Below are 9,134 nucleotides of genomic sequence, written 5' to 3'. Positions count from 1 at the left end.
GCCAAACTTAGTGTAATAGCCTTCCAAACAGGACACTACCCACACACCTTGGAACTGCCATCCAAAAACCAGGCAGACTTTTCTTGGTTAGTGCAGATATATTAACAGGGTATTGTCCATGTGGCAATAGGATCCAGGCACTTCCCCATGTAGTTATAAGCCAGTCCTAGAAGAAAGGGGGCCACCTGTTTGAGGAGACAATGACTACCTCTTTGCATGCCCCCACCAGTATCATGTTTCTGTATAAACCATTTCCATTTTATTGTTGAACTCTTTTGGGTACTACCTTCCTTACTAGTGTTTTCCTGGCATCACCCAAGACCTGATGGATGCTTCAGGTTTTATGTCCTTCAATCACAGGAGCAGTTCCTATTAATGCCAACAGCAAAACAGTAGTTGTCTCTCAAATGGCATATATCTTACCACATTATCCAGGAATGTTCTAGTACAAAATCCCAGTGGTCACCTCTGGGTGGCACTCATAAGCTTTTGCAAGAACCTCCAGTCTACATAAGTACTCTACAGGCACTTCCTATATCATGTGAGTGTAGATCACAAGGACCCAAAATGTCAAGAGAGAAGCTGCTTCTTGTGATTCAGACAAGGCCTGATTTTATTTTGGCCCCTTCAAATACAGCATTCTTTGGGGGTAGTTTCACAGAGAAGAACTTGCAGTCTTCCCAATGTGGAATATGTATCCTCCAAAATCCAAGTAGACAAGCCAACACTGGGCTTCTTTTGATGTAGGATAGATATTAACAGCAGTTTTAGTCACATACAAAATGTCCTGGTCGTCTCTTGTCCTCAGAATGTCACCATTTGCTCAGGCCATTGGGCCTTTGTTGCATTTATCAGCCAGCCTCTGTTGGTCATGTTTGTCACCCCAGCATTTGGATCAGTTCTCACTTGGTCTTCAGTTTCAAATATGATCATGATATCAATACAGTGTACCATTACACCAATAATCTGAATCATTCCAAATGTCTTCTTTTTTTTTCTTTTTAACTTTTATTTAATGAGTATAAATTTCCAAAGTACAGCTTATGGATTACAATGGCTTTTTCCCCCCATAACTGCCCTCCCACCCGCAACCTCCCATCTCCCGCTCCCTCTCCCATTCCATTCGCAAAGATTCATTTTCAATTATCTTTATATACAAAAGATCAATTTAGTATATATTAAATAAAGTTTTCAGCAGTGTGCACCCACACAGAAACACAAAGTGTAAAATACTGTTTCAGTACTAGTTATAGCATTAAATCACAATGTACAGCACATTAAGGACAGAGGTCCTACATGAGGAGTAAGTGCACAGTGACTCCTGTTGTTGACTTAACAATTTGACACTCTTGTTTATGGCATCAGTAATCCCCCTAGGCTCTTGTCATGAGTTGCCAAGGCTATGGAAGCATTTTGAGTTTGCCGACTCCGATCTTATTTAGACAAGGTCATAGTCAAAGTGGAAGTTCTCTCCTCCCTTCAGAGAAAGGTACCTCCTTCTTTGATGGCCCATTCTTTCCACTGGGATCTCACCCGCAGAGATCCCCCATTTAGGTGTTTTTGTTTTTGTTTTTTTTGCCAGAGTGTCTTGGCTTTCCATGCCTGAAATACTCTCATGGGCTCTTCAGCCAGATCCGAAGGCCTTAAGGGCTAATTCTGAGGCCAGAGTGCTGTTTAGGACATCTGCCATTCTATGAGTCTGCTGTGTATCCTGCTTCCCATGTTGGATCTTTCTCTCCTTCTTAATTCTATCAGATAGTATTAGCAGACACTAGTCTTGTTTATGTGATCCCTTTGACTCTTAGACCTATCATATGATCAATTGTGAAGAGAAATTGATCAATTGGACTAGTGAGATGGCATTGGTACATGCCACCTAGATGGGATTGAATTGGAATCGCCTGGCACGTTTCTAATTCTACCATTTGGGGCAAGTCAGATTGAGCATGTCCCAAATTGTACATCTCCTCCCTCTCTTATTCCCACTCTTATATTTAACAGGGATCACTTTTCAGTTAAATTTCAACACCTAAGAATAATAGTGTGTTAATTACAGAGTTCAACCAATAGTATCAAGTATGACCAAAAAAAATTGTAAAAGGGATAAAGTATTAAGTTGTTCATCAACAGTTAGGACAAGGGTTGATCAAGTCACCGTTTCTCATAGTGTCCATTTCGCTTCAACAGGTTTCCCTTTTGGTGCTCGGTTAGTGATCACTGATCAGGGAGAACATATGATATTTGTTCCTTTGGGACTGGCTTATTTCACTCAGCATGATGTTTTCCAGATTGCTCCATCTTGTTGCAAATGACCGGATTTCATTGTTTTTTACTGCTGTGTAGTATTCTATAGAGTACATGTCCCATAGTTTCTTTATCCAGTATACTGTTGATGGGCATTTAGGTTGATTCCAGGTCTTAGCTATTGTGAATGGAGCTGCAATAAACATTAAGGTGCAGATGGCTCTTTTATTTGCCAATTTAATTTCCTTTGGGTAAATTCCAAGGAGTGGATGGCTGGGTTGTATGGGAGGGTTATGTTCAGGTTTCTGAGGAATCTCCAGACTGACTTCCATAGTGGCTTAACCAGTTTGCATTCCTACCAACAGTGGGTTAGTGTCCCTTTTTCCCCACATCCTCGCCAGCATCTGTTGTTGGTAGATTTCTGTATGTGAGCCATTCTAACCAAGGTGAGGCAAATGTCTTCTAACCCAATTATGACAGCAGCTGGTGAATTCAAATAACCCTATACAGTAAATATAACTTGGAATCCTTCCCATATGAAGGCAAACAGCAATTGGCCATTTTCCAAGATCAAGACAGGAAAGAAAAAAAAAAAGAAAGAAAGAAAGAGCATGGCAAAATCAATCACTGAGTAGTAATCTCCTTTGGCCTGCAGTGTATTTTTGTCCTGTTGAAATATAGCAGGGACTACTAATGCTATGGGTAGTGCGACTTTATTCAAGTTCAGTATTTCCCTATCACCCTACATGAGTCACCCCTTTTATGCACAAGCCATATACAAAAAAGTCATTGATATCAGCACTTTACCTTCTGACATGTCATTCATTCATTTTTGTGCACTTATATATCCTACATTGCCTCAGATTAACAAACTGTGGGATTGAGTAGCTCTCACTGCTCCTATTTAGCATGTCCAATCATGATTGGCCTGGGAAAACATTCAGATGCTTTCTGTTTCACAATACTAGGTAGGGGAGAGGTTCCCCAGTCAGACATAGTATCCTTCCCAATATTGCATTCATGTAAAGGAAACACATGAAGTCCTTTCAAAATCCCAGTGCTCATCAAAACATTCACCTTTATCCCATGATCCATTATTTACTCTCCCAATCTGTGACCCCCACCAGGACTTTACCAACAGATTTAGGATTCACAGTGCGCTGGGGTCCGCTGCCAAGGTGTCCCAGAAATCTCTCCTCTCCACTTCCAGCTGTTATTACCCACTCTCCAGCTGGGGTATGAACTAGAAGACCCAGGTCTCTTTTCAACCTTCACCTTGATGGATCTGGCAGACTGTTGCCACTGGTGATCCATGTTCAGGTGTCTCATTGTCGTCCTTGCCTTCCAGATTTTTTAATTCTTCCAAACCAGGGTAAGTATAGCAGAATTATTTAAGGCCTTTTTTTTTTTTTTTTTTTTTTTTGACAGAATGGACAGTGAGAGAGAGAGAGAGACAGAGAGAAAGGTCTTCCTTTTGCCGTTGGTTCACCCTCCAATGGCCGTCGCGGTAGGTGCACTGCGGCCGACGCACCGCGCTGATCCAATGGCAGGAGCCAGGTGCTTCTCCTGGTTTCCCATGGGGTGCAGGGCCCAAGCACTTGGGCCATCCTCCACTGCACTCCCTGGCCACAGCAGAGAGCTGGCCTGGAAGAGGGGCAACCGGGACAGGATCGGTATCCCGACCGGGACTAGAACCTGGTGTGCTGGCGCCACAAGGCAGAGGATTAGCCTATTGAGCCGCGGCACCGGCCTATTTAAGGCCTTTTAATATGGCATAAGCCAGGGCCGGCACCATGGCTCACTTGGTTAATCCTCCACCTGCAGCGCCAGCATCCCATATGGGCACCAGGTTCTAGTCCCAGTTGCTCCTCTTCCAGTCCAGCTCTCTGCTATGGTGCTGTGGCCCGGGAGGGCAGTGGAGGATGGCCCAAGTGCTTGGGCTCCTGCACCCATGTGGGAGACCAGGAGGAAGCACCACGCTCCTGGCTCCTGGCTCCAGATCAGCTTAACTGCAGCCATTTGGGGAGTGAACCAATGGAAGGAAGACCTTTCTGTCTCTCTCCCTCTCACTGTCTAATTCTGTCAAATAAAAAAAAAAAGGCATGAGCCAACAGGAATTTCAAAGATCCACCTAGATTTTTTTTCATTGTTTTAATCTACCTATTTATTTAAATTTTTTAACTTTTTATTTTAAAACAGTTTTAATTTACAAAAGATTTTATTTTTAATATTTAAATATAAAATAAAAATATTTGTCACAAATCATAAACCACACCCATCTTCCCTATATGTATTCATCAGAATTCCCTTTATCCCTGCCACTGCTCCCAGCCTCTAGTAATCAACAATCTGTTCATATTGAGGGTTTCTTTTAGCTCCCACATATAAGGGAGAACATGTGGTATTTGCCTTTCTGTGTCTGAGTTATTTCATTTAGCATGATGTCCTCTAGCTCCATCCATTTTTCTGCAATTGAAAGAATTTCACTGTTTGTATGGCTGGATAGTATCTCATTGTGTATAAATACCGTATTTTCTTCATTTATTCATCTGAGGATGGACACCTTGGTTGACTCTACTTTCAGATTCTGTTTTAACTCCATCACTGTTAACTTTATTCTTCCCATTTCTTAAGGACCACCTACAGATTTTACTCTACTGGGATGAATGCCTTGACTCCTCCTTTTGTCTTCACTTTCTTTTGAGTCATTTTAATTTTTTAAGCATCTGTAAGATCAATAAGGCAAACCAAGATAATAAATATGACAAGGCTTTTCATATCATTGTGAGTTTCACAGCAGCAAGACTGCAAGGGGTGTCCAGAGAAATAAGGCCCCCTGGTCACAGAATTTACTACCACCTAGTAAAAGGGCACATTCAGTGGATATGTGATAAAGCCACTTCAGCATGACCTACATACAAAACATATCGGCTTCTTTATCTGGGGACTTCCACTTGGTATTTATTGGAGGATGGCCGTTTCCCTCTTCTCAAAGAAACAGATTTTACAGAAATTTTTATCTAGTATACCAAGTTAATAACCTGCTATATGTCCAATCATGCATAGCTACTTAGAGTTGTCAATAGTGAGCACGGGTCCTATGTCAAAACAGATATGCTCTAACGACAATAATATATAAATTAATCTATACAATGAGGCAATCATTTCTCGCTATTTCCATCTTGGATTCATCTTCCCTCCACATAGGCAACCTCCTTGGTGACTGGAGGTGATAGACAAGCCACCTGTTGTCCCAGGGTAACTTTTCCCTTCGAGAATGTCCCTTGGGCCAGCTGCAATAACTCAGATCAGCAGAAATCTGAGCAGGGCCCAGCATCAAGATGCAGCCCAACACTCCCTTCCACTTTCATTTTAGCTGTTACAGAAGATGATAACAATCTAGGGAGTATATGTTTGACTGATTTATTATTATTTTTCATTTTCTGATGTGCCCAAGAGTTGAGTCTACCATTTCCGAATTTCACTGATGACTTTAACTTCTAGTAACTTTAGCCTCAAAGTGTGTGTCATGATGGCACAGATACAATTCCATATCACAGGTGACCAGGAATTAAAGGCTCACCAGTCCCTAAATTCTCACCAGTTCTTTGCCCAAAATACACATTTCAATGAGTTGGGTTGACCTAGTGAATCTCAAACCAGAGCCAACTGCAAAAGCTGCCCACCTATGATGTTGGGGAATAGGTCACAAGACACCCCCTCACTTATGATACCTGTTGCAAATTGGGAGATGCCCAAAGCTACCCTGAGTTTCAGTTGCTCATTAGAAATCATGGAAAACTATTGCACTCACTATTACACTCAAATGCAGTTTATCATAGGCAAAGGACACACTTTAAAAAAACCATGAGAAGAGACATGTAGGGCAGAGTCCAGGAAAAGTACCAAACATGAGGTTTCTCATGGTCTTCCCCCTATGCAGTCAGGAGGGCAGCACACACGGGGCATTGCCAGCCGGTGTGAGGCAATCTGGGGTCTTTATTGGAGCGCCATCATGTAGACCTGGTTGAACACCACTGTGACTGATAAAATTTCTGGCCCCTCAGGAGGTTGAGCTGATACCATATCAGCTCACGTTAAATCCCAGTGTTTGGGTGGCTCAAAGTCCCCAGAATAAATAATGTTCCTATTTGGCTGGCCTAAAACAAAGCCACTCCTGTCAAGCAGAACATTCTTGGAGTTTAGAGACCATCTCCAGAAGCTCAGGACGAAGGCCAGACCTCTTTCTGGATGAGTTAAATTCTTTACTGTGCTGCAAGTCTCAAGTCTTACTGAAAAACACCAGGAAGAAGGAAGAACAAATTTTCACAATGTTTTCTTTTTTAAAAAAAAGACTTATTTATTTATTTGAAAGTCAGAGTTACACAGAGAGAGAAGGAGAGGCAGGGAGAGAGAGAGGTCTTCCATCCACTGGTTCACTCCCCAACTGGCTGCAACAATCCGAAGCCAGGAGCCAGGAGCTTCTTCCAAGTCTCCCAAGTGGGTGCAGGGACCCAAGGACCTGGGCCACCTTCTACTGCTTCCCAGGTGCATTAGCAGGGAGCTGGATCAGAAGAGGAACAGCCAGGTCTCGAATCGGTGCCCATATGGGATGCCGTTGCTTCAGGCCAGGCGTTAACCTGCTGCCACAGTGCTGGCCCCACAATGTTTTCCTTCCTTATTATGCAAGCATGTGGCTGAGTGAAGAATCCCATCTCTGAACCTGAATATTCCGCTCACCTCGAGCACTTGACTATGAGAGAAGAGGAAGAACTTTGTGAACTGGAGTAAATCGGGTGAGGGTCACTCATCTGCCCTAGGGAAGTTCTGCATTTCTGTGGGAGAGCACCCCGCCACTCACAGGGGAACAATGCACATTCTGCCCAAGCTTTCAACTTCCTACTGTCAGCTTTCTCCATGTATCTAACTACCACCAAGGACGGATATGGTCTCATTTCAGGTGAAGATGAAATCCGTGCATGCTTGCCACACGTTTGATCCAGAACTCAATACTTGTGAGATAAAAAGCAAGCACAGGCTTTAAATGAAAAATGAATTTCATTCCTTTAGCTTCATCATAATGCTTCATATGCATGTATAGGTTTGTAAAGGAAATCAAAACCCTCCTGAACATAAAAATCATGTTCAGTGAAAAATTTTTTCAGTCTTAATAAAATAATGTTTTAGAAATTGGAACGATACAGAGAAGATTAGCATGGCTCCTGCGCAAGGATGACACGCAAATTCATGAAGCATTCCATATTTTTTAAAAAAAATGTTTTAGAGTATCTTCTTTTTTAAAAAAAGATTTATTTATTCATTTGAAGGCAGAGTTACAGAAAAGCAGAGAGAGAGAGAGATATTGTCCATCTGCTGGTTCACTCCCCAAATGGCCTCAACTGCTGGAGCCAGGCTGATCCAAAGCCGGGAGCCAGGAGCTTCTTCTAGGTCTTCCATGCAGGTGCAGGGGCCCAAGCACTTGGGCCATCTTCTACTGCTTTCCCAGGCCATAGCAGAGAGCTGGATCAGAAGTAGAGCATCCAGGTCTCTATCCAGCACCCATATGGGATGCCAGCACTGCAGGCAGTGGCTTTGCCCCTTATGCCACAGTACGGGGCCCTAGAGTATATTCTTAATTCATGTGGCTTGGCTTGTGATTAATTGCTTTACTACTTAATAATACTACCAAAATTTGTCACATTGTAGATAACATTACTTAAAATAAACTGTAGCTCTCATTTTTGGCAATGACAGCTTTGGTTGTAGAGGAATCTTCAGTGGTCATGGTGGCCTTGGTGGTAGCCCAGTGGTGGTGGTTATAGTGGCAGTGGGGATGGTTACAATGGATCTGGTCATGATGGAAGCAGTTTTGGAGGTGGTGGAAGCTACAATGATTTTGGCAATTACAGCAATCAATTTTCAAATTTTGGGCCTGTGAAGGGAGGAAAGTTTGGAGGCAGAAAGTCTGGTCCCTATGGTGGTAGCAGCCAATATTTTGACAAACCATGGAATCAAGATGGGTATGGAGGTCCTAGCAGCAGCAGTAGTTATGGCAGTGGCAGAAGGGTGTTTTTTTTTTTTTAAGATTTATTAATTTATTTGAAAGACAGAGTTACAGAGGCAGAGAGAGAGAGAGAGAAGTCTTCCATCCTCTAGTTTACTCCCCAAATGGAGTGGCAGAAGGTTTTAAGAACTTCCAGGAAACAATGCTTAGCAGAAGGAAAGAGCCAGAGAAGTGACAGTGACGTTACAGGTTACAACAGATTTGTGAACTCAGCCAACCACAGTGATGGCAGGGCCCAGCTGCTACAAAGACACACTTTAGACAATACTCATGTGTGGGGGCACACACACACACACACACCCCACAAGGACTGTACTTGTAACTAATTTTATAACAATTTATCCTAGTTTCTATTCTGTGGAAAATTTAAAGCATTCCAACAAAGTTTTAATGTAGGTTTTTTTGACCCATGCTGTTGATTGCTAAATGTCTGATCATGATACTGAATTAATGTGTCTTTTTCAAAAAAGAAATGGTGAGGCCAACACTGTGGCTTAGTAGGTAAAAGCCACCACGTGCAGTACCAGCATCCCATATGGGTGCCAGTTCGAGTCCCAGCTGCTCCTCTTCTAATCCGGCTCTCTGCTCATGGCCTGGGAAATCAGTGGAAAATGGCCTGAGTGCTTGGGCCCCTGCACCCACATGGGAGACCCAGAAAAAGCTCCTGGATCCTGGCTTAGGATCAGCTTAGCTCCGGCAGTTTTGGTTATTTGGGGAGTGAACCAGAGGATGGAAGACCTTTCTCTCGGTCTCTCCCTCTGTCTGTAACTCTAACTCTCAAACAAATAAATAAAATCTTTTTTAAAAATGGCTAGACTATGAGAGT

General features: G+C 42.8%; 1 non-coding gene across 1 annotated transcript; it reads left to right on the top strand.

Annotated features, from left to right (window-relative positions):
- Nucleotides 1–7,401: 7,401 nt before the first annotated feature.
- On the top strand, nucleotides 7,402–7,511 carry LOC133770647 (U6 spliceosomal RNA). The gene has a single exon (XR_009867357.1). It is a non-coding gene; the product is annotated as a U6 spliceosomal RNA (small nuclear RNA).
- Nucleotides 7,512–9,134: the final 1,623 nt, after the last annotated feature.

This window comes from Lepus europaeus, chromosome 11 (assembly GCF_033115175.1).
Source record: "Lepus europaeus isolate LE1 chromosome 11, mLepTim1.pri, whole genome shotgun sequence".
Taxonomy (NCBI): domain Eukaryota; kingdom Metazoa; phylum Chordata; class Mammalia; order Lagomorpha; family Leporidae; genus Lepus; species Lepus europaeus.
This window is presented reverse-complemented; position numbering and strand designations above follow the sequence as displayed.